At 45.1% G+C, this 26249-nt stretch overlaps 1 long non-coding RNA gene across 1 annotated transcript; it reads right to left on the reverse strand.

Annotated features, from left to right (window-relative positions):
- Nucleotides 1–588: 588 nt before the first annotated feature.
- LOC117061306 lies at nt 589–17350 on the reverse strand. The gene is made up of 3 exons (XR_004428063.1): nt 17172–17350; nt 14135–14183; nt 589–695 (listed from the first exon to the last, which is right to left on the reverse strand). It is a non-coding gene; the product is annotated as an uncharacterized LOC117061306 (long non-coding RNA).
- Nucleotides 17351–26249: the final 8899 nt, after the last annotated feature.

The following is a 26249-nucleotide window of genomic DNA, read 5'->3' on the forward strand; positions in this document are numbered from 1 at the left end:
ATACATTACTGAACATACGACTTTGTTCAAGTAATTACGCTGCCATTCAATAAAAATGAGTAATTACCTAAGCAATAAATGTCATTTATATGCTTTTCCGTGTTGCACATCTGAATAAATTGGATTCATAAATTTGATTCCTTCTAATAGCATCCCCCCCCCATCCATTCCAATTTTTAAGTAAACATTTTTTTTAAAAAAGAAGCTAATAAAGTAGACTGGTTGACACCTTGAGGGGATAAATTTTATATCCTGTATTCCCCACTTGCCAGAATTATAAAGGCCTTACTTTTCAAAGGGTGTTACATAAATATTAAGAAAACAACAGGGCCCTGAACAATTCGGTGAACAGCGTGGTAGTTTTTAGACATTTAGTCACATTGCAAACATAAAACTAGGTGATAATTAAGTTGTTATTCAGTATAGTTTTCGGTTGTTATTATATATAAAAAAATACCATGAAGCTTTTTAAAGGATTAAGAAGAAAGCAGGGGTTTCAAAAACCTGGCTTCCTTCCATATTCATGTTGAGCTCCTTTATGAAGTGCGGAGAGAATCCTTTCACTCTCCCACTGCGCATTATCTTATGGATGATGGAATCAGAAATTCCTCCTTCACACTTCTAAGAAGATCATGACGTTTGCTTGAATTTAATATCAGACTGGAAGTGTAGTGAATTTGGCCAGAACTCAAAGCCTGGAATGAAATGTATTGTTTTAGGGTATAACTCCTCGAGTATGGGGGAAAAAACAACAGATGCAAGTATCTCTTTTCTTTCTCTTCCCTGCTGCCATTGCACTGAGGCAAGTGTGGCTGCCCTGCCTGTTGACAGTGGAATGGGCACTTCCTAGTTAATACAAGAATAAGAATAAGAATAAGAATAAGAATAAGAATAAGAATAAGAATAAGAATAAGAATAAGAATAAGAATAAGAATTTATTATTTTTACCCCACCCATCCAGCTGGGTTTCCCCAGCCACTATGGGTGGCTCCCAACAGATTAAAAACAGAATAAAACATCATACATTGAAAACTTCCCTAAACAGGGCTGCCTTCTGATGTCTTCTAAAAGTCAGGTAGAAGAAGAAGAAGAAGAAGAGTTTGGATTTGATATCCCGCTTTTCACTACCCGAAGGAGTCTCAAAGTGGCTAACATTCTCCTTTCCCTTCCTCCCTGAAAGATACTCGGAGTCGAGTGTGAATTTCATGCTCTTTATTCAGCTCATAGTAGTGAGGACTGTAGTTCCCCCAAAACGTTTGCTTTATATACACTATTTACACAATGGGCCCCACGTGATTGGCTAATTCCGGGATACTCCTGTATGCCAATCAGAGTGCAGATTCACTTCCACCTGGAGCTGGATTGGGTGGCTCCTGCGGACCAATCAGACTGCTGCAATCTCAATCCTATTGTTCTGGGACCAATCAGACTGCTGCAATCTCAATCCTATTGTTCTGGGACCAGTCAGACTGCTGCAATCTCAATCCTATTGTTCTGGGACCAGTCAGACTGCTGCAATCTCAATCCTATTGTTCTAGGACCAATCAGCCTGCTGCAGTTTGGATCCTATTCAACTCAGTACATAACACCCCTCCCCTCTAAGTTCCAGTCCTGCCTGGGAGGTTGCATCCATAGTCCTCAAGGTACGCTGGTCGCCTACGTGTGCGTTGCGGCCTAGGCTGTTCCCTGGTCAGGGGTTCTGGTTCTGGCTCATGTTCCGAGGCTGCTGGTTGTGATGGGGCTGTTTGGTCTGGCGCAACCAGCTCGCTCTGTCGTGGCTCTGGTTCCGGTGCCCTTTCGGCCTCTCGGGTCCTCTCAGTATTTACTGATTCTGCCTCCCCTGCCGGCCCCTCCTGCTCTACGGGTCTCAATGCCCCACTGTTCCCTTGGGACTCCTCTGACCTGTCCTCCTCCTGGTTTTCTCCTGGGAATCGTCGCCGTAGCTGGTCGCAGTGGCGGCGCCAGCATTGCCCCCCCTCTGTTAGCACCTCGTATGACACAGGGCCCGTCACCCTGGTGACTGTGGCGGGTACCCATGCTGGGCCTGCCCCAAAATTCTTTGCGTACACTGGATCTTGGGCCACAAAGGTCCGGGGGTTCCTGCCTTCACCCACCACTACCTCATCCTGAGCTCTGTCGGGGTGGAGGCGGTCCAGTCTGATTGCAAGGCGCCGGCCCATTAGTAGCTCAGCGGGGCTCCGGCCAGTCGTTGAGCTGGGGGTGCTGTGCTGTGCTAGAAGGAATGTGGCAAGGCGGTACTCCCAGTCCCCTTGCGTCATGCGGCGTAGGGTGTCCTTGGTGGTCCGCACCATGCGCTCTGCTTGGCCATTGGTGGCAGGGTGGAATGGTGCTGAGCGGATGTGGCGGATGGCATTCTGCGTTGTGAAGGTCAGGAATTCTTCTGACGTAAATGCGGTTCCGTTGTCTGAGACGAGAGTGTCAGGGAGTCCATGGGTTGCAAACAGCCTGCGTAGTACCTTGATGGCTGCGGACGTAGAAGTGGATGGTACCAGTGCGACTTCCAGCCATTTGGTGTAGGAGTCCACCACTATGAAGAATGTTTTCCCCTGGAAGGGGCCCGCGAAGTCCATGTGCAGCCGTGACCATGGTGCTCGGGCGGACTCCCAGGACTGCACTGGGGACCTTGGGGGATCTGGGCGGGATTCTTGGCAGGCCTGGCAGTGTTTGACCCAGGTCTCTATCTCTCCGTCAATCCCTGGCCACCATACATAACTCCTGGCGAGGGCCTTCATTCTCACTACCCCTGGGTGTGTCTCGTGAAGGGCTGCAAGGACCCTTTTGCGAAGGGGCTCAGGAACGACGACCCTGCTTCCCCATAACAGGCACCCCTTGTGGGCCGACAGTTCATGTTTACGGGTTGTGTAGCCAGCGAATTCTGGTCCGGGGCTGCTGCTGGGCCATCCCCTCCACACCCAGTCCAGGACCCGGGAGATGACCCTATCTTTCTTGGAATGGTGTGCAACTTCTTGTGCCTGAATAGGGCGGTCGGGAAGCAGCTCCAGGCTCATAACCTCTTGTGCGGGTGCTGGGTCGGGGCCTGTTTCTGGTAGTGGTAGCCTGCTGAGAGCATCTGCGTGGCCCATCGCTTTCCCAGGGCGGTGAATCAGTACATACTGGTAGCCGGCAAGGAAAATTGACCACCTGAGGACACGAGGAGACAGCACTTGGGGGGTCTGCTTTTCGGGGGCAAACAAACCAAGCAACGGCTTGTGATCAGTCACCACGGTAAAGGGCCGCCCGTACAAGAAATCATGGAATTTTTTTACGCCCTTCACGATTGCCAGACCTTCCTTGTCGATTTGCGAGTAGTTCCGCTCGGCTGCGGTGAGTGTCTGGGAAAAGTATGCCACTGGCACCTCTCTTCCATCTGGGAGTTGGTGTCCAAGGACAGCGCCAATGCCGTAGGGTGAGGCGTCGCATGCTAGCACCACCGGCAGCCTCTCGTCGAAGTGTGCCAAGACCGAGTTTGAGACGAGCAAGTCCTTGACTGCCTGGAATGCGGCCTCCTGGCGCTGGCCCCACACCCAAGGGGCCCGCTTGTCCAGGAGTCTGTGTAGGGGCTCTGCTACTGCTGCCTTATGGGGAAGGAAGGCATGGTAAAAGTTCAATAGCCCCAAGAAGGCCTGAAGTTCAGTCTTGCCCTTGGGCGCTGGGGCATCACAAATGGCCCGTACCTTGTCCCCAGTCGGGTGGACCCCTTCTGCATCCACCATAAATCCCAGAAAGTCCACCTGAGGCACTCCTAGTAGACACTTTTCCCGCTTCACCTTGAGACCCGCCGTCTGGAAACGGTGCAGAACGGTGCGAAGGCGGTCCTCAAACTCCTCTGCCGTGGGCCCGGCACTCAACACATCATCGAAGAAGGGGGTGACGCCAGGAATCCCTTTAAGCAGCGAGTCCATTAGATTCTGGAATATGCCTGGTGCCACGCTGACACCGAATTGCAGCCGCTTTACCTTGAACGCTCCCCTGTGCGTCACAATCGTCTGTGCCTCTGCTGTGGCTTCATCTACTGGCAGCTGTTGATAGGCTTGGGCCAAGTCCAGCTTGCCAAAAAATTTTGACCCAGCCAGGGTGGCGAGGACATGGCTGACCACTGGCACTGGGTATGCGTGGGCCATGAGGGCCTTGTTTATGGTACATTTGTAGTCTGCGCAGATGCGGACTGAACCATTAGGCTTGACGGGTGTGACGATCGGGGTTTCCCAGGTGGCATTAGGTACAGGCTCCAGCACTCCTTGCTCCACGAGCCGGTCCAATTCCTCGTCTATACGGGGTTTCAGGGCGAACGGGACCCGGCGGGCCTTGAGCCTGACAGGTCGTACTGTGGGGTCCAGCTGTAGGGCAACAGGGGGGCCCGTATACTGTCCCAATTTCCCATCGAAAACCGCCGGAAACTCCTTGCATATGGCGTCCACATCCATTTGTAAGCTAGTGCGGTTCACCCCGGTGACGGCTAGCCCCAGTGGTCCAAACCATGCCAATCCCAGTAAGCTAACATAGGAGCCCTTGACCACGAGCAAGTCCAGTTGCCGCGTCCGCCCTCGATATTGCACCCTGAAGGTCCCCACCCCCATTGTGGGGACCTTACGTTTCTGGAAGTCCCGGAGGGTGAATGGGGCCGGCCTGAGTTTGGGACCCCCACTAGGGCACAGTTTCCTTAAAGTCCGTGCCGAGATTATGGATAGGGTTGAACCTGTGTCCAGCTCCATGCGGCACGGGGCCCCCTCTATCTGTACCTCTACATAAATTTTCTCTATGTTGGGGTGGGGCAACTGGTATACCTGGTAGTCCGTGGTCTCCATCGAGTTGCCTTGGTGCGTTGGGCCCCGGGACCTGGGGCTCTTGGGGCGGTCATCTGATGCCTGGCGTCGGGTGGGCCGAGCCCGACACACCCGGGCGATGTGGCCTGATTTTCTGCACTGCCTGCATTCGGCATTGCGGAAACGGCAGGTCCTCCTCTCGTGATTCTCCCCGCAGCTTGCGCAGTTCCCTCCTTCTGGTCGAGGCAGCTGTGGTGTGTGCACGGCTTGAGTGCGCTGCTGTACTCTGTGCACCTCCTCCCTGTCTGATCCTGAATCGTCGATGAGGTCCTCCTGGTGGACCCTTGGTTGGGACGGCACGCTCGGCCGTGCCTCTTGCATCGACCTCTCGGCGGCTTCTGTTGCCAGGGCCTCCTCCAGAACGACCTGGAACGTTAGGTCCTTCTTGGCATAGAGGCGTCGTTGCAGCTTCTCGTCCCTCAGGCCACCGACGAGGCGGTCACGCAGCATGTTCTCCAACTCTGAGAAGTTGCAGAACCGAGCGGCTTGGCGGAGGGAGGTCACAAACCCCGTTATGGTTTCCCCAGGGGCTTGCCGCTTTGCATAGAAGGCATTTCGACGAGCCACCACCGAGGGCTGTGGCGAGAAGTGCCCCTTCAGCCGTTCCACTATTGTTTTGTAAGGAACGGTAGCGACATCATCAGGCGCAAGGAGAGCCCGGGCGATTTCGAATGTCTCCTCTCCGCAGACGCTGAAGAATATCGCCCTCTTCTTGGCATCGTTGGTGACCCCTTTAGCTTCTAGAAGAAAGGTGAAACGGGTGGCATATCCTTCCCAGTCTCCTGATGCTGGGTTGAACGGCGAGAAGCTGCTGTCTGTTGCTGCAGTTTGGATCCTATTCAACTCAGTACATAACACTCCCCCACAACAAACACTCTGTGAGGTGAGTGGGGCTGAGAGACTTCAGAGAAGTGTGACTAGCCCAAGGTCACCCAGCAGCTGCATGTGGAGGAGTGGAGACGCGAACCCGGTTCCCCAGATAACGAGTCTACCGCTCTTAACCACTACACCACACTGGCTCTGGTATTTGTTTATTTCCTTGACGTTCCACACAGCGGACGCCACCACTGAGAAGGCCCTCTGGCTGGTTCCCTGTAACCTAACTTCTCGCAGTGAGGGAACCACCAGAAAGCCCTCGGAGCTAGACCTCAGTGTCTGGGCAGAGCGATGGGGGTGGAGACGCTCCCAGGAGCTCCTTCCTACACTGCCACATATCATGGGTAGAAAAATGTAGAATTAAGAGGCTCCTGAAGGCCATCTTGGTGAAATGTGTTGAGAATACCCTGACATGTTCCAAACTCTCTTCACTTTCCTTCTCCCATGAAGAATTCAAGACAGGATCAAGGTTATTCAGGACTCCTAAGCAATGCTACAGCAGGACTGCGATTAACTTTCAAGTGGTTCTATTATCCAGGCTACAGTCTAATGGTCAAAGGCAACTGCATTCCATTTTAGAAAAAGGACATTGCTCCAAGTATCAGATGAAAAATAAAGATGAACATAAAGATGAAAAATGGCAACATTTCTTGGCCGGGACCATGAAGCGATGTAGAGGTAGGCACTAACTAAAAGTTACCCTGGGGCTTATCGGCAGATCAGTATGCTTATGGGGTTCTCAAAGGACCCAGGAGGGAACAGTGAGCAGCAGAGTGGGAAATGGATGTTCTGTTTCAGTATACAAATCACCTTCACCTTTCCAAATCTTGTAATAATTTCTAACGTCGCATAGGGACATAACAGCAGCCATCCTTTGCATCCCCCACAATCTGGCCTCTTATATTTATATCAATGGTTCACATACCCCCTAGACTTCAGAAGGAATTGTTTTGGTGATATTTTGAGTTCTTCGGGTCAAACTGTAGTACCTTGGTTGTCGAACTTAATCTGTTCCGGGAGTCCGTTCGACTCCTGGAGCCGTTCAGAAACCAAGGCGCGGCTTCTTCTTTTCCCCCCCAAATCATTTTTATTAAATTTTCCACTTTAACAAACCAATCATATCACATTAAATGTTCCAAATTATACATAAACATAACAAATAGTCAAAATATTCTGCCAAATTCTAAATTTTTGCACTTCCCATGCTTCAAACTTGAAGGGCTTGGCTTCCGATTGGCTGCAGGAGCTTCCTGCACTCAAGCGGAAGCTGCAGAAGCTGCGGATGAAACACTGGATGTTTGGCTTCCAAAGAACGTTTGAAAAGTGGAACACTTACCTCCGGGTTTTCAGCATTCGGGTATCAAAATGTAGAAGTCCCAAGGCGTTTGAGAACCAAGGTACGATTGTATTTTGTTTCTAGATGTTTGCTAGATGTCCTATAGAAGCTATCGCTACCTTCTATGGGATAACTTCCCAATAGGTTTGGCATAGCTTTGGCTGCTTATTATGAAAGAAGAATGTTTATCCCTGATTCTGGGGCACAAATCCACAAGTCACACCCCCTGACTCCAATCTCATGCCTGTCAAAATCTTCTAAAACAATATGTAAAGGGGGTGGCAGGGAAGGTAATGGGTCCGCACACCCCTCTGAGATTCATGTATTTCAGTAATTCATTGAGACGCTACTTTGGGGCTGTTTTTCCTCACAATTTATACCTGAAGGAGCGTCTTCACCCCCATCATTCAGCCCGGACACTGAGGTCCAGGGCTGAGAGCATTCTGGCGATTCCCTCACTGCGAGAAGTGAGGTTACAGGGAACCAGGCAGAGGGCCTTCTCGGTGGTGGCACCCTCCCATCAGATGTCAAGGAAATAAACAACTATCTGACTTTTAGAAGACATCTGAAGGCAGCCCTGTTTAAGGAAGTTTTTAATTTTGATGTTTTGTCGTATTTTTAATATTCTGTTGGAAGCCACCCAGAGTGGCTGGGGAAACCTAGCCAGATGGGTGGGGTATAAATAATAATAATAATTATTATTATTATTATTATTATTATTATTATTATTATTATTATTATTTCATGCATGTCTATTGAAAAGTGAGTGTCATTGAAGTGAATTGAGTTTTTTAAAATAATCTGTATTGAAATTCATTGACATAAAATACAATAAGAATCAAACTAGTCTATACAACAAGAATACTAAAATAAGCCAAAGGGGTTTAGAGGGCAACAATCCTATTCACACTTACCTGGGAGTCAGTCAATGGGTCTTACTTCTGAGTAGACGCACGCAGCATCGCACTGCTCCACCCCTTAAATGTATGCAATATTAGGCATTTATTGTGTATTTTGTCCATTTACCAAAATAGCCTTGGCCTTACCTAAACATGAAAGAGCACCCCTGAGGATATATGTGAACGTTTATAGGGAGATTGTCGTTTGAATTCAGAACACTTTCCCAGCACATTATATGCCGCATTTAAAGAAAAATTAAGATTCCCAAGTCTCAAAAATCACATGAGGGGCAAGGAGATTATTAACCTCATTTACGAAAGCTCCTTGAACAGTCGGTGGAAATGAGTGCAGTGCAATCACTGAAAGGAAGGGGAGGACTATATTTGAAGGGGTGTGTGGAAACAGGTACTCTGGAGAAGGGAGATAATTAGTTTCTATTTCTTTTTTTTTTAAGGAAGTAGAAGAGAATGTCTCTTTAAAGCCCAATGACTTTGAAAGGCAAGAGCTTCTTTGGAGGACACCAAAGCAGTGATCCTGGAAAGAGTGGACGGAATCCAGTTTTAAATTTCAATAATCTTACTAGGAGGTTAGGCATACACTTAATCGACTTTGAAATAAATAAAGGTAAAGGACCCCTGGACAGTTAAGTCCAGTCAAAGGCAGCTATGGGGTTGCGGCGCTCATCTCGCTTTCAGGCCGAGGGAGCCGGTGTTTGTCCACAGACAGCTTTACGGGTCATGTGGCCGGCATGACTAAGCCTCTTCTGATGCAATGGGACACCGTGACGGAAACCAGAACACACGGAAACACCGTTTCCCTTCCTGCCACAGCGGTACCTATTTATCTACTTGCGACGGTGTGCTTTTGAACTGCTAGGTAGGCAGGAGCTGGGACAGAGCAGCGGGAGCTCGTCCCGTTGCACGGATTCAAACTGCCAACCTTCTGATCGGCTAGTCCAAGAGGCTCAGTGGTTTAGACCACAGTGCCACCCACGTCCCATTTGAAATAAATATGAAATAAACATGGTGTGTCATACAATCTTCTGCAGTGTTGATTGGACTGCACAAATCTGTCAATTTCAGATCCTCTATTTTTTCCCCTTGTTTTCCCAATCTTAAATTCAGTTCACCACCAGTCTGCATTTTATTTTTTAAAAAGAGTCATCATGAGCATTTGCCAGAGTTTTAGAGTGTGTTTCTAACTTGCACAACATCGTACGCTAAGTTGCATGCACTTTTGCAAGCAATTTCCACTTACAATGCATGCTTTAAGGTATTTTTATGAAAGTATGGAAATTTTATTCACACTTCCCCCCTAATATTTTTGGTTGGAAATGTATTTGGAGAAGTGGGAATTTCAAAGCTTAGCTGCATTTTGGGTCTAGTATTGTTTGAATAAGTGTGAGATAGGTTTTCTCTAAAACACATGAAAACTTAGCAGTTAAGCAGTATATATATTTAACAATGAGAGAACCAAACTAATTTCTCCACCTATCCCTACACATTAACTTGTCATTAAATATCAATGTTTAATGCAGCTTACTCCTAGGTAAATGTGCTTAGGCTGCAGCCTTGACAGCACAACCATGTATGTATACCCATGTATGTGGACGGCAAAAAGATCAAACTTATCCATCCTTAAAGAAATCAGCCCTGAGTGCTCACTGGAAGGGCAGATCCTGAAGTTAAGGCTCCAGTACTTTAGCCATCTCATGAGAAGAGAAGACTCCCTAGAAAAGACCCTGATGTTGGGAAAGATGGAGGGCACAAGGAGAAGGGGACGACAGAGGATGAGATGGTTGGACAGTGTTCTCAAAGCGACTGGCATGAGTTTGGCCAAACTGCGGGAGGCAGTGGAGGATAGGGGTGCCTGGCCTGCTCTGGTCCATGGGGTCACGAAGAGTTGGACACGACTGAACGACTGAACAACAATACGATTGCAGCCTAGAAGAGCTCGAGTGAATCATGCCCATTTACTTTATGTTTGCATATCATGTAAAAATGATGAAATTTTAGGACACGTTCCAACTAAAGTGAATCATAGGCTTATCTCTCCCCAAAATGCCTTAATCCTGAAGCCTTTTTGTTGTTGTTCTTTTAATGTGGCTGCATGGCAAGAGAAAGGTTCAGTGAATGGTTAAGTGCAAATAAGGATTTAATATCAAAAGATAGGTGTTTACAGCCCCCTGAGTATGGAAGGAAATAGCCAGCCAGGGAGATCACACGAGATTTCATGCCATATTATCCACCTCTGCAGATGTTTCCACCCGAGTTTTGGGTACCCAAGGAAAACTTTGTCCTCTGTATAATTAAAAAATGTTTTGCAAAATCAACATTAAAAAGCAATAAAAAATGAGGGGAAAGGTGTTTAATCAAAGTAATCACCCACAAGAGAGCGATCAGGAAACTTGTATCAAGCCAGGCAGGGTTCTTTAAGCCATTGGATACAGATGCATAATTTGACAGTTATTCTCAATGAGCATTTAGCTTCGTGATGGCCAGGTGTGGTTGTTTTACTGAGGTGGGAGAATCAGGAAGAAAAAAATCTCTTGTTCCCATTTAGAAAAAAGGGGATAATCCCTATGTATGTACACTTGCCTGCTGGCCTGGGACTGTGTGCTTCTGAATGTACAGGGGAGCTTAACTCAGACCCTCCAAGTGTCCCTATTTTCCAGGGACACTCCCAGATTTACAGAAGCCATCCCAGTTTCCGATTTGATTCCACAATGTCCTGCTTTCCCTTAAAGGTAAGGTAAAGGGACTCCTGACCGTTAGGTCCAGTCGCGGACGACTCTGGGTTCGCTGCGCTCATCTCGCTTTACTCGCCAAGGGAGCCAGTGTACAGCTTCTGGGTCATGTGGCCAGCATGACTAAGCTGCTTCTGGCAAAACCAGAGCAGTGCACGGAAATGACGTTTACCTTCCCGCCAGAGTGGTACCTATTTATCTACTTGCACTATGATGACGTGCTTTCAAACTGCTAGGTTGGCAGGAGCAGGGACCGAGCAATGGGAGCTCACCCCATTGTGGGGATTCGAACCGCTGACCTTCTGATCTGCAAGCCCTAGGTTCTGTGGTTTAGACCACAGAGCCACCTGCGTCCTTTCCCTTAGGACATTCCGATTTTCTCCAGAGAAATGTTGGAGGGTATGGAGTTATGCGACTCCAGAGCCAAGGAGATAAGTAACTTCAAAACCTATAGAAGTCATCTGAAGGTGGCGTTGTTGGAGAAATGTTGGAGTGTATGTTAACTTCTGGGGAAGCATCAATAGGATGAAGCTTGCTACTAGACACATTCAAGTAGGCAGCTGAAACTTTAAAAGTGGGTGGACTGAGCTTACAGGGGACTGTAAGACTTGAGAATGGGATTGATCAAAAGTCATAGCTAGTAAAATAAAACAAAAGGAAGGAAAACTCCAGGGGCAGAGGGCAAGCTATTACAGTCATACCTTGGAAGTCGAACGGAATCTGTTCCGGAAGTCCGTTCGACTTCCAAAACGTTCAAAAACCAAATAACAGCTTCTGATTGGCTTCAGGAAGCTCCTGCAGCCAATCAGAAGCCATGGAAGCCCTGCCAGATGTTTGGGTTCCAAAAGAATGTTCACAAACTAGAACAATCACTTCAGGGTTTGTGGCGTTGGGGGGCCAAAACGTCCGAGTTCTGGGGCATTTGGGATCCAAGGTACGACTGTATAGGCAAGCTCCCTCCAATCTAATAGCCAAAATAGGCCACATGGTCAGGAGCAACTGCTTCCTTCTCTCAGAATAATGCTACAGGAGACTTCTTCATTGGTATGGAGTGACTTTTGTTTTCTGCTCCCTGGTTGCAATTTTAAAACTTGTATTTGTGCTGTGGTTTGTTTCCCTATGACTCCAGGGTCTATGGTTTGCTGTAACTTTATGTCATATATTCCATATTTTATGTTTTTATGGGCTTATAGCCGCAATAAATTTGAATTTGAAAATATGGAGTGACCCCAGTTCCAGCTAATGGGTTGGGAGAGACCTCATCAAAGCTAGTTGCATTTTCATTGCAAATTATTACCCAAATCAACTCAATTGTATGTGTGTGCAAGAGAGAGAGAGAGAGAGAGAGAGAGAGAGAGAGAGAGAGAGAGAGATGGACGAAAAGAATGATGGAGAACAGAAACAATTGTGTACAATTCCATGGAACTTTTAGTTGAATCTAAATTATTAGACTGGAAAAACTCTGTTATTTTTCTCCCCCTTGAATTTATGCATAGTTAAACAGCCTTTCAGATATGAAACCTTTTCTTTCCCTTTTCTCTTCATCTAACGTTCCCATCAGAGTCCTTTGAAAATGTAGCCTTGATAAAACTAAAGCAAAAAACAGGGAGAGAACCTCACAATTCCGTACAAATAGTTGCAAGCTGTGTGATGCCTGCTTTTTATCTGCATGGAGCCTGAAGATCAGAAGATTACTCCTAATTAGTGAATAAGTTAAATCATAAAATATACTGCACCGAAGGTTCGCACTGCCTTAATTGTACACCTGAAAACTTCCTTGTTTTTTTCAAGTACTTTCGTATTAGAAGTTGACTGCTTTTATATACCTTCAGTGTAAATCACCTTGAGATGGTTGTTTAGAAGGCAATGAATACATCAACGAGGAGGAAGGAGAAGAGGAGAAAGGAAACAGAAAATGCATTTGTGAAAAGCACTCTACTTTTGGATCATCCCACCTCATTACTGCTTTTACATTTAGGTTCTGCAAGATATCTGCCATGACACAGGAGAAGGAGAGGGCAAGATGGCAGACCCTCCAAGTATCCCTATTTTCCAGGGATGTCCCTGATTTAGAGAAGCCGTCGTGGTTTCTGATTTGATCCTGGAATGTCCCACTTTTCCTTAGGATGTCCCTATTTTCCTTGGAGAAATGTTGGAGGGGATGGAGTTACCAACCCCTGAGCAAATTGAAGGCAATCCGGTATAGGAAAGTGGCTTTTTTTAAAAAAAATGTTTAATGTTTTATTATGCTTTTTTTATATGTTGGGAGCTGCCCAGAGTGCTGGGGCAACCCAATAAGACGTGTGGGGTATAAATAGTAAAATTATCGTTATGGAATGGATGTCCCTATTTTCATCAGAGAAAGGTTAGTTGGTTCACTCTCACAGAAGCTACGACATAGTCAAACGACTCATGAACTCCCTCTCCCCAGTGTGTGAACAGTTAGAGAGCTCTGAGGTGCCCTGTTAAGTATAATGGTTTAATTCACACAGAAATGGGGAAAAAATGACAGTTGCACATGGTTGCTGCACTGCCTCACTGATGGCTAAGATGCAGAGGTGAGCATGCCAAAAAGAGGGTGCCATGGCAACAGCTGGTCTAGGTGGATGGGCCTATGGTGAGAGCCAGTGTGGTGTAGTGGTTAAGAGTGGTAGACTCGTAATCTGGGGAACCAGGTTCGTGTCACCGCTCCTCCACATGCAGCTGCTGGGTGACCTTGGGCTAGTCACACTTCTCTCAGCCCCACTCACCTCACACAGTGTTTGTTGTTGGGGAGGAAGGGAAAGGAGAATGTCAGCCGCTTTGAGATTCCTTCGGGTAGTGATAAAGCAGGATATCTCAGGTGGGCGCCGTTGCCATTGCAAGAGAACAAGGGGAGTGTTCCTGGTGAGTTCTGGCACCTCTTTTCCTAGAAAAATAGCACTAACTGTATCCAAAGAAAGCTAAGTAACTGCTTGTGCAAGTAGAATTTATTCTGTCCTCCTTCCCCCCGTACTCTTTAAAACTATTCGGGGGGGGGGGGGTTTCCCTCAACCCCCCAAAAAACAAATTTGGAGATGGTGCGTGGGAAGGAGAAAAAATCCACCCAACTACCAGCGAAAGTCAGCAATCTTATATGAGAGCAAGTTCCATTGAACTCAGTGAGGCTTACCTCTGAGTAAGATTGCCTTGCTTAGGTAGGCATCTGATATTTGACGTTTTATAATGAAGCTACACGAGGTGAGCTCTGCAAAGAAACTAACAAGCATGTAAATGAAGGCAAGGTGATTCATAAAGACTCAAGTCAAGTCGCAAGTACAAAATAGATTCCTGAGTGGGGTTTTTTATAGCCGGTTGAAATTATGCAAGTTTATTCTGTAAGCAAAGTGATTATTTGTCTCCAGGATGTTACAGCCTGATCTGGAGAAAAAGGAAAAGGTAAACAACTCCCACCTGTTTTGCCACAGAAATTGTCTCTTACGGATAACTTCCACTCCCTGCCCTGGAAAAAAAAAATCTTCCTTACTGAAGGCTTAATGTGAATGAAAGGATTAAATAATAATCACCAGGGAGGAAACTAATCTATCAAATCATTAGCAGGAAGGTGAAGCGACTAACCTATAAGCAAAGTAAAATAATGAAATGTAAACACAAGCTGGAAAAAAAATGATGGTTTAACATTGAGAGACACTTTTTGTGAAAGCTTTCACAGAAGAAGCACCCCACTTTTATTCTTTTTTAGGGGTAGGGGAGACTGCAAAATTGACCAAATGTACTTCCCCTTTTAGAGTGAGGGCAGGGAGCATTATTTTATAAACTGGCTTTGCAATATTGTCAGAAGGTTGACTCTGATTGGCCACATAGCACAGTGACATCATCAAACTCTGTGATCCCTGGTTGGCTGGGATCTCATTCACCCAGAATCTCATTCACCCGTGGTTTAACCAGTTAACAGCCAGAAAAAACGACAAGCACATTTTTCTCACTGAAAATGTTCTATGGCAACCTAAGATAAAATGTATCTGAGTAGAATAGAGATAATCAGTTTGTAACAAGCAACTGATAGATCTAATGGCTATTTGGTTTATAACACGTTTGTGATGTGGTTTTTGTAAAAGAGCTGGTAGGAAAATGATACATGCTCTCCCCACCCACCCCACACATATACATGTACACAACAAACTCTGCATGCTTGTACCTACATAAAATGTCCAGGAATGATGGTAGTTGTCGTTCAGCAATGTCGGAAAGCAGAAATATTCCCTACACCTGCCCTATTGTCAGGGACTGGGCAGAGGAAGAATGGTGGAGACCGCCTCCCCAGCCTGACCCTTCCAGAGAAGAAAAAGACAGTTCAGAATTACAACAGGGGTTTGAGGGAGGTCACAGCTCAGAGGAAGATGAGGGGAAAAGTTGGGAAATAATGGGAGAGGAGGCAGAGCTGGAGCAGCTGGCTTACACGTTATCACTGGAAAGCATTCCAGACCCACCATCTCCGAGAACCTGGCGAGCCTTAAAAGTAGGAGAGCAAAGAGCTCAAAGGCAGAGGGTCCAAAGCAGAAACCGTAAAGGGAGTGGTGCTGTTGATGAATGGAGAGGTGGGAGAAAAGTGGGGTGGAGATTTCCTCGGGACAATGTCATTATTCAGAGATTCAGGTGGATAGCCGTGTTGATCTGTCATAGTCATAATAAATAACAAGATGAAAGATGAAAATAATATATTTTTAAATAATTCCAGTGGCACCTTTAAGATAAACTAAATATAAGCTTTCAAAGTATGAGCTTTTGTATGTAATATACACTTCGTCAGATAATCTGAATCAGAGGTCGCTTCAAGGTTAAGAATAGCTTCAGGTTAAGAACGGACCTCCAGAATGAATTAAGTTCTTAACCAGAGGTACCACTGTATAGGATTCATGTCCCATTATACATACGAAAGCTAATTTTGGTCATCTATCCCTTTAAAAATCCCCTGCCCTTCCCTGTGGAACCAACTGCCATAACAGTCATCAACAGTTATAAGGTTGAAGCGACCTCTGCTTCAGAGTATCTGATGAAGTGTATATTACACACGAAACCTCATACCTTGAAAGCTTATATTTAGTTGATCTTAAAGGTGCCACTGGAACTATTAAAAAAGATTTTTTCATCTTGTTATTTATTATGATTATTCAGAGAGGCTGCATTCCCAAGCCTCTCTCTGTGAATATATATATATATATATATATATATATATATATATATATATATATATAATGTAAAAGGTGGATGTTTGTGACCGATCACTTTTCTCCGTAACCGCTTGACCGACTCCGTTGAAAGTTGGACACAACGTTACATGGCCATATGGGAGTGTTTGTGCATACTTACATTGTACAGATAGCACACCTTTCGCCGCTAAAAACATGATTTTATGCAAAACAATATAGCGCCCTCCAGTGGAGAACTTCAAAGCGTCACCTCTTTCCTTTCTTTTCAATTTCACACACTAAGCCACAGCAACACGTGGCCAGGTACAGCTGTTGTTGTTGTTCAGTCATTCAGTCGTGTCTGACTCTTCGTGACCCCATGGACCAGAGCACGCCAGGCACGCCTATCCTTCACTGCCTCTCGCAGTCTGGCCAAACTCATGTTAGTAGCTTCGAGAACACTGTCCAACCATCTCATCCTCTGCCGTCCCCTTCTCCTTGTGCCCTTCTCAGGTACAGCTAGTATTCAATAAAAGCAGATGGTAAGGACTTTTCCTTGTCTTGTCCATTCCTTGCAACCTGCCCTGGGGGTTGGTTTCTCAACCGCCTGTCACCTATATGGATCAGGACAACTATAATTTTGTAGTGCAGATAGTAAGAACATAATACAAGATTGCTGGATCAAGCCAATGAACAGTAGCCATTGGTGGCCTTCTGCTCCACGATTTTGTCTAATCCACTTTGAAAAATTCACTTTGAAAGCCCTCCCTGTTGGTATCTATCACTGATTCCTTCCTTCCATAGTTTAACCATACAGTGCCTGAAGAAGTATTTCCTTTTATCTATCCTGTGACATAGCCATTCATGTTACACAGGAGACCTAACAAAGCAGGGGAAACCTGAAGAGTAATTTAGTAATTTGTTTCTCTCTCAGTAAGGACAAAAGGTAAACCTCACACTTACAGCATTCGCCCTCAGAGGACAAATTGGGAAACCAGAGTGATGAATGTATACATTCACCTCTTGAAACACCCCACATTTCTCTCACTGCAAACAAAATGTGCCAACGGTAAGGAAACAAGAGCCTTCCTTAAAAAAATATCTGTATAGTAATCCCCTGTGAAAATTAGCTAATAAAAAGGGACATTTGCAAAGTCTGAAGCTCATTTCACATATTCTTTCATTTCTTCCTTGTTTTTAATGGCATGTCAGAAGTAAATTAAATTTACATTTGTGGAGGCCCAGGGGTTCCTCACAGTCAAAGGAAAGCAAATGAGTACTTGATAACCTCGCTTACTTACTGAATGGCAGGCAACTGCGAAACACATTAGCCAGCTGCCATGATGGCTATTCCCTCCAGAAAGAATGTGCATCAGATTCTGTATAGATAGATATGCAAGGAGGTATTATCTTCAAGATAATCATGCTTACTGACTTAAAATCATCACCAGTTTTTTGCAGATTCATGAGGGGAACACAAACGTAGCTATTGTGAGTGCTTAGATGGCCGAATTCTTGCTACCTAGCCAGTTTGAACTGTCATAGTACGACAGTGCAGGGCTGCTGAGTGCAGCAATGGCCACAATAAATAGCTGGAGAGTGGACCTGAGAGAAGCCTGCTGCCCTCAGGTCCGCTCCCCAAGCCACGCCCCCTAGGCCGCCACAGATTGGCCAGTTTGAATAAGCGGGCCTGGCGGGAACCTGTGAGCCTCTGCAGCAGCAGAGGAGACGCAACAATGGCCTGGAAAATGGTACAGCACAGTGGGGCATTGTCGAAGAAGAAGAAGAAGAAGAAGAAGAAGAAGAAGAAGAAGAAGAGGAGGAGGAGGAGGAGGAGGAAGAGGAGGAGTTTGGATTTGATATCCCACTTTATCACTACCCAAAGGAGTCTCAAAGCGGCTAACATTCTCCATTCCCTTCCTCCCCCACAACACTCTGTGAAGTGAGTGAGGCTGAGAGACTTCAAAGAAGTGTGACTAGCCCAAGGTCACCCAGCAGTTGCATGTGGAGGAGCGGAGACGCGAACCCGGTTCACCAGATTACAGAGTCCACCGTTCTTAACCACTATACCACACTGGCATTGTGGAGTCCAGTAAGTGGCCACTGTGGTCTTTTAATTACAAGTGAAAGTATTATGTGCCAACAAACATAACTAGCAGTTCCAATGAATGCTTCTCTCTCTCTCTCTTTTTTTCTGTTGTTGTTGTTGTTGTTGTTGTTGTTGTTGTTGTTGTTCTTCTTCTTCTTCTTCTTCTTCTTCTTCTTCTTCTTCTTCTTCTTCTTCTTCTTCTTCTTCTTCTTCTTCTTACAGTGGTACCTTGGGTTAAGAACTTAATTCGTTCTGGAGGTCCGTTCTTAACCTGAAACTGTTCTTAACCTGAGGTACCACTTTAGCTAATGGGGCCTTCTGCTCCAGCTGTGTTGCCACTGCGCGATTTCTGTTCTCATCCTGAAGCAAAGTTCTTAACCCGCGGTACTATTTCTGGGTTAGCGGAGTCTGTAACCTGAAGTGTCTGTAACCCGAGGTACCACTGTATTACTTTTTTACTAAAGTATTTCAACGCACAACAACATCATACAGGTAAATAACGAAACATCCCACCCCACCCAAGAAACTGGTGTTTAGGCAAATAGCATGTGTTCTTATCCCAAATATTTCTTTTTTTCTTTTTTTCCTAAAAAAGAGTTTGTATTGAAGATTTTCTTGTGTTACAAAACAAACAAACAAGGGAAAGTACATATAGCGCCTCCACTTTCAATTTATCAAGTCTTTTTTCACAGTATCTGTTAATGTTCAGTATGAGACATTTAATGTCATGGACATTTTACGGTTGGGGAAAAAGAAGGAGGAAAGAAAGAGGGGGAAGAGATGGGGTATTGTTCTATCATTCTATTGCAAAGCATTAGTGTGGGGGTTTATGTCAGCATACATGGGTAGACTCCTTATTTATATATTTACTTACCTTAATTGGCATTGCGAGGGATTGGAAGATCCAGTGCTCTGTGGGTTGTGTTCAGCTGGTTGCAGTGTGGCTTGTGTGTGTGTGCACGCGCGCACACACACACACAGGGGGTGAGGTGTTGGGCCAGATTAGCCACATTTCCCCGACATTTCTAACATTGCACGTACTTCCGTGTCAAAGCAGGGAATTAAAAATGGACCAAACATGACAGTTCCACTTTGCACATCTCATTATGAAAAACTGGAGTGGGTGCTGCAAGATAGGTTCCGCTTCCAAAGACTGGTGTAATTGGGAACATTTCACGCTGCAGTAATTGGCCAGCCGTGGACCACGCCAGAAATGGAAGTGGGTAGGATCAGAGATACTTCCCTCTCTTTGTTGCGCACCCCTCCTTTCCCCTGCAAGAAATGGTACCACCCAGGTTCGTCCTAGATTTAGGGCAGTGTGGGCAGTTGCCCCTCATGGGGTGCCAAGCCAAGGGGCTGCAAATTAATTGAGAAGACCCATCACTGAGAAGATTCCTTTGGAGGCACCAAATTTTGACTCAGGGTGACATACTACCAAAGATTACCAAAGTTCGTATACCCCCATAGCCTCTGCTACTAATGAATCCCAGTTCTCCGTTCTGACACTCGTTCCCTCTCCTAACAGGTGAGAATATGCAGAAGGAATCATGCTTCATTTCTCAGCTGGGAAAGGAATAAATTAATAAATAGGAAGGTTAAATAAATAAAGCTGGGGTAATAGGGATCTGCTGGATTATCATTGATTATTGTTTTCTCTTCTAGGGTGGTTAGTTTTGTGAGCGTTCTTGTTCATTGAGTCAAATTATTATTTTTTTCCTCTGTCCTTTTTCAAAATTGAAGATGAATCTCATTCTTTTATTTGATTCCCACCTTGTACAGCGTAACAGCCTACTTGTCTAACAGGGAAGTGCTGTAGTCTCTTGCATTTTGACAAAGTGATAATCTTGGCAAGCTTTGAGTTGCAAGCGACTGCTGCAGAAAGCTCAATTTGAACCTTGTTCTTCATCTCCTCCCAATGTGCAAGGATGGAAATCTTTCATTTTCTGAAAAGTATGCTTCATTCCCACCAGGTCCCCGAGGGGCTATTTTACTGACACTTGCCTTACAGTAAAAAAACATAGCTTTTTCCTTGGCAATTTAAGCAGGTGCCAATGGCAGTATATATCTTAGGAGACGGCTCACAATGTTAGTTCAGTCTCTTTCAACAGGGCGTCATAGTGAATGATGTGCCAGGGATCCTAGTCATTTAAAGACCTGTGGATGCCATCCAGTTTAGAGATACCACCCAGCAGATGTTAGTCACAACTGAAACTGACTGAAATTGACAGCTCTGAGTTACCAGAACTTACCCGGAACTAAGTCCTTTGCCACAGCTTTCAGCGAGACTCACATTGCAGTCCTAACCCTATGTACTCAGAAGTGAGTCCTATTGAATTCAATGGGGCTTACTCTCAGATATGTGGGATTAGGGTTGCAGCCAAGACATCCCGCTGACAACACCATGTGACATTGTGAAGTCGCTGCTGGTTATTGAGGGTGCTGAGCCCCCTCTTTGAAAACTTGGGAGGGGAACCAAAGTGCCTTCACCCCCACGACCTGGCCTAACCGCTCCACATAGTACATGTGGAGAATGAAGAAACCTAGAAAACACAAAATAAATAGACGTGTTGAATTTGTCAGTTTTCAAATTCCAAAAATGCGGGCTGCTAAAAAGTTGTAACATCACTGGGAAATTGAAAATGTAGTTTGGTTAGCTTAATATAATTTGGTTTTGTTTGGTAAGTGTGCAAAATGTGTGTAAAATTGTGTATAATTAATTAAAAAATGATTGTCAAGTACTTGCAGTTATATTATATATTAATATTTATCATCATCATCATCATCATCATCATCATCATTTAGGATTATTTGACATTTTCAGAAGGTAGAATTATCCATTATCCTTTGGTTCTTCATTAGACATTGACTTACCAAGCTAAATGTTCTCCAATCACAAAAATAATAGCAGATTTGAGTCCCTGACACCCAAAAATTTTAAGACCCCTCAGTGAAGACATCTGCAAAAAATAAGCTTCACCCCTAAAATGGCACCCCCAGTGTATCCAACCAAGATGTCTAATGTGTCACAGAACAGTAAACCTTTCTTGAAATTCCACGCCCGCACTGGTTGAATTAGGCTGGAACGATACCAGTTTTTATTAAGCCCACCCACCCCTGCTGTTGTCTTCTGACTTCGGCAGTCTCCCCAAAACATCACCTCGCTATGCTCTGTGTGAACGTTTAATATAACCCAGCGGTGGGCAGCCTTTCACTTTTCTGCTCTTCCCGTTTCCTTCCCGCTCTGCCTTTAGTGGCGTGATGCAGATTGATTTGCCCTGCTCCTTTGGCCAGTCCCTTGCTCCCCATTTGCCTGTTGACAGGTTTTTATGAAGGACAGTAAGTGCACAGTTGCCAGCCTCTTTTATGAGTTCATCTGTAACGCCGCGCCATGTGTGCCCTCCCTGTTGTGAGCTTGTTTACTGCAGTTTCAGACTCTGCCAGGGAAAAAAAAGGTGAAGGTTATTTTATGGTTGTGCAGATGATTGCCTCACACTTGGTACTGTCTATAATGTCCCTTGATCCCCCTTATAGCTTTCTGAAATATTCTTATCCTGTGGTTCTTGATGTCTTCCTGTGCTGTTAGCACTTAGCCATCTGCCGATATATATTTTTTTTACTCCTGCAGTAGGGAATGAGCCATCCTGCAAGTTTCATTTCAGCCTTTTCCATTCATGTGCTTTCTTCACTTTTTGGGGGTGGGGGGTGGGGAGGTGGGGAGGTTCACACTCTTAGGACAACACCATCTCCTAACCAAGGAGGCTGGTCCATTATGGCAGGTGGCGCACTGCCCCACCGACCTCACTCTGCCTTCAGCCAGACCCTATTTGTCTACTTTGTGACCTACAACTAGCTCAAGAGGTGGCAGTGGCTGTTGGTTCCCTCCTTCTCAGTCCCTGAAAAACTCAGCAGGGAGGATGGTTCCATCTACTGTTGGCCTCTCGACCTACTGCCCTACCAGTCGCAATGGGCACCAACTGCCACTGTCTACTAATGAAGACAAAGAAGAACTATTAAGCAGAAACTTAGATCAAGCCAACCAGTAGACCGTAAATAAGGTGAGATTGTGTAATGGTGAAACATCCCCATATGCAGTGACAAAGTAGCTCAAGTCAACATTAGGTATTAGAAAAGGATGCTGGATTCTTTAGGGGAAAGGAAGAAGAATGGGAGTGTAAAGACAATTGAGTTTATGAGAAGGAAAAGCAGTCCAACTTGACTAATTTGGCATATTATCCCTCGATCATGTTTTCACCCTGACATTCCTCGAAGGTGCTAAGGGCAGTATACACCAATTCTTCTTATAAATTGAGATAGAAAACAAGGATTTGCGCTTCGAGGCCCCCAGGATCCCACCCCCTCTGAAATAACTTCACACTGACACTTATATTAGTTTAAGTTATTGGGCATAATTTTGGCCGCAACTTTATTTAAATACAAACATGTGAGCGGTATTGGCTTAGGCATTGGCTACAAACTATAACCGACTCCACCTATCTGATTGGTAGTCTAATAGGGTAAACTCAACGAGGGAGCAACATGGATGAATACCAACCGAAGCTCACCACGATGGTTCCTGTGGTCCTGGCATGGCCCTAGCCCTTCAATCGGACTTCGGACGGGATCCAGGACCCCCAGATTCCTTTACTGGAATACCCTGTTCCTGGAGGGGTAGGTGATGGCCGCGCTTCCCCTCCCGCACATTCAAATGAGCCAGATGCCTAACCTCCACCGTACAAGTTGTGACAATTTGCTAAGGGGTAGGCAAAAACCAAATGGCTATAGCCAGTCTGCCAAATGGGAAAAAATTCCTACCCAGCCCCTGTTCCCAAACAGGTGACCCAAACCAAAGCAAGGCCAAAACTACACTGCCTAACAACAAGGGAGGGAGGGCGGATCTTCAGCAGCGCGAAGCAAACTGACCCTGTTGCGTCACGCTGCCTGTTTTAAGAGCCCCTGGAATCACACCACCCCCAGCCCATTGGCTCAAACAGCCTGCCGTGATCCCAGGACCTGGCCAGGGCTAGGTCACACCCCACCCCCTAGATTTAACCCTTTGTGTGCCCTGAGAGCCTGAGCGCAACCAGGACCCTCAATAAGGAGGATCCCATATGCTTCATGGAGGCTACACACACTGACCAGAAAATGTGTGTATTGGCTGGAGAAAGTACAAAATGCAGTCAAGATATGCACATTCCCCAAGGCCATTGGGGATCATGCATAATGGCTGGAGGACATGCAAGATAGAGTCCAGATTTGCACATAGGCCTGTTGGGGATTGTGCAAATGCACAAAAATGCAGTCGATACATGAACATCCCCCAAGGCCTATTGTAGACAACTGTAGGTGCTATCATTAGGCTAACTAGGCAGCTGCCTAGGGTGCAGATCTCAGAGGAGCACAGTGCTGGCCTTTGAGGGGAACAGCTTTATAATGATTAGTTTTTGTTACAGTTTATAAATTTCTGATAATATTTTACTTTTACATGTTGAGGAATGTTATCATGTTTGAAGTAAATCATACATTAGAATTGTTTTTGAAAACTGAAGTTGGCAATGGATTTTTTTCGGGGGATGCAAGTTGTTAGCCTTGTCTAGAATGCAAACTAGCCCGACACTGGCCTTGCTTGTAGAGTATACATATTGGCCTGGAACAGTACACAAATCTCTCTTCATGGACAGACTATGCCAATAACTGTCCAGCTTACATTGCCCCTAACAAAAGGATGTTATATGGCCTTGTTGGAAAGTAGCAAGAAGGGGAGAGGTCAAAGGAAAGTTATTCCAAGGACAATGGTCAGAATATCTCATTTGGAAGCCCAATCAAACCCTTTGTTGAGAGAAAGACGTTAACCTACAGAAGGCACTGCCGAGAGAGTTGTTAATGAATATTGCTCTGAGACCTGCAACTTGCAATCAAATTATGTGGCAAGCAACCTGTTCAACTTAAATCTGGCAGATGCAATGAGAATGAAGCAAGCGAACTAGGGAATTCTGTTTATATCACCTATAAAGCAGTCATTACCTATGTTCATAGGGCACCCGGAGAGTTATATTCACACCATATGCTACTTCCTATATTCTTTCTGCTGGAAAACACACACCCCATTTGAATAGTAAGAGCCTGGAAGAAATTTGAAATGCACCTTAGCCCAATTGTGTTCCTTTTGTTAGTGCAATATGGAGAAAATGCTTCTACTCTTGCAGAGAGCCCTGGTTTCCTTGGTTGTTTGCAAAACTATAGGTTAACCTCTATATGAATAATTATGTTTTCTGGTCATTTGTTGTTGTTCAGTCGTTCAGTCGTGTCCGACTCTTCGTGACCCCATGGACCAGAGCACCCCAGGCACACCTATCCTTCACTGCCTCCCGCAGTTTGGCCAAACTCATGTTAGTAGCTTCGAGAACACTGTCCAACCATCTCATCCTCTGTCATCCCCTTCTCCTTGTGCCCTCCATCTTTCCCAACATCAGGGTCTTTTCCAGGGAGTCTTCTCTTCTCATGAGGTGGCCAAAGTACTGGAGCCTCAACTTCAGGATCTGTCCTTCTAGTGAGCACTCAGGGCCGATTTCCTTGAGAATGGGTAGGTTTGATCTTCTTGCAGTCCATGGGACTCTCAAGAGTCTCCTCCAGCACCATGATTCAAAAGCATCAATTCTTCGGCGATCAGCCTTCTTGATGGTCCAGCTCTCACTTCCGTACATTACTACTGGGAAAACCATAGCTTTAACTATACAGACCTTTGTCGGCAAGGTGATGTCTTTGCTTTTTAAGATGCTGTCTAGGTTTGTCATTGCTTTTCTTCCAAGAAGCAGGCGTCTTCTAATTTCGTGGTCATTAATTTCTGGTCATTAAATCACCCTTAACATGACCATAGAACACTTTTCTCGGAAACGTTAAATAAAATTGATGATGGCGAAGACTCCCTATACAAAGCTGAGATCTGAAAACTAATTCAGGTGGATATGCTTAGACTTTCACAAGTCTCAAGACAAACCAACCATAACAAGAAACAGAGTGACCATTTGCTGCTGCCCCCACCCCCCCGCAACAGGTAATTGGTAGACACTGAATGTAGAGGAGCTTGCTCTCTACATTCTCTCTAAACCATAGGTCTTTGGTTTAGAGAGAATGTTTACTCTCTAAACCATAGGTCTTTGTGTAGCCCTGTTGTCTGACTGATTGTCAGCTTCCTCCTGGGTACTGGGCCTTGGTTAACTTTTCAATCGCAACTGTGGGACCCAGAATTCTCTTAGGAAGTTGAGAATGCATTATCAAAAGCAAGGTAGTTTGATGGGGAGGAGAAGCAGACCTATCTAACCGTGAAGTAGCCATTGACAAACTAAGGGTGTCTGTAGGAATGGGAGGAATTTCACTTCAGTTTGCATTTAAAGGCAAACCTACTAATTTGCCACAGATGAAAGAACTGATAACTGATACACAGCCAACCTTCCAAATTTGCAGTTCCTTTTTTATAATATTTGTATTAGTTTTCCAAAAAAAGTTATTTTTATTTTTTTTTATTTTTTATTAAACAACAAAATCACTACACATCGTATACATGACTCAATAAAACACATGGCGATTTCACAACACAAAAACACACACACTTCTACATACAGCCCATACACAATTTAACAATACTAGAAAAAAGAATAGTCCTAGAAAGGAGCCAAAAGAAAAGAAGAGAAGAGAGAGGGAGTGGGGGGGGGGGGAGGAGGGAGAAGGGAAGGGGGGGGAAGAAAATAAAAGAAATCTACATTGAAATTACAACTTACAACATTAATATACAAATAAATAAATTTGACTTCCATTTGTACTCTTTGTTCCTTTATCTTAACCCTTCTTTTTCCCACACAGGTCTTGTTACATCCAATTTAGTCTTATTGTATTGTATTAGTTTTCCATTTTTAACATTCATGTAACATCTGATTTCCATTTACAATATCTTAGCTCTGTTGAGCCACTCGACTTCCCTGGTTTTTTTTTTAATAACTACTTCATCATTGTACACATTTATAACATCTCAATTCTACATTTTTCTTAATTGTTTTCAACTTTAAACACAAGTAGAAAGGTCATCAATCAAAATTTGAGAGATTTAACGCAGTCCTGCTGGTGTCTTTAAATGCTTACAATAATTTTCTATATATTGAATACATTTACTCCAGTCTCTCTGGGAAGCTTGGTCACTCTGGTTTTGGATTCCCCCCCGTCAGCTTTGCTAATTCACCATAGTCCATCGTCTTCATCTGCCATTCTTCTATAATTGGTAATTCTTGCCGTTTCCAAT

The sequence above is a fragment of the Lacerta agilis genome, chromosome 1 (assembly GCF_009819535.1).
Source record: "Lacerta agilis isolate rLacAgi1 chromosome 1, rLacAgi1.pri, whole genome shotgun sequence".
Lineage (NCBI taxonomy): Eukaryota > Metazoa > Chordata > Lepidosauria > Squamata > Lacertidae > Lacerta > Lacerta agilis.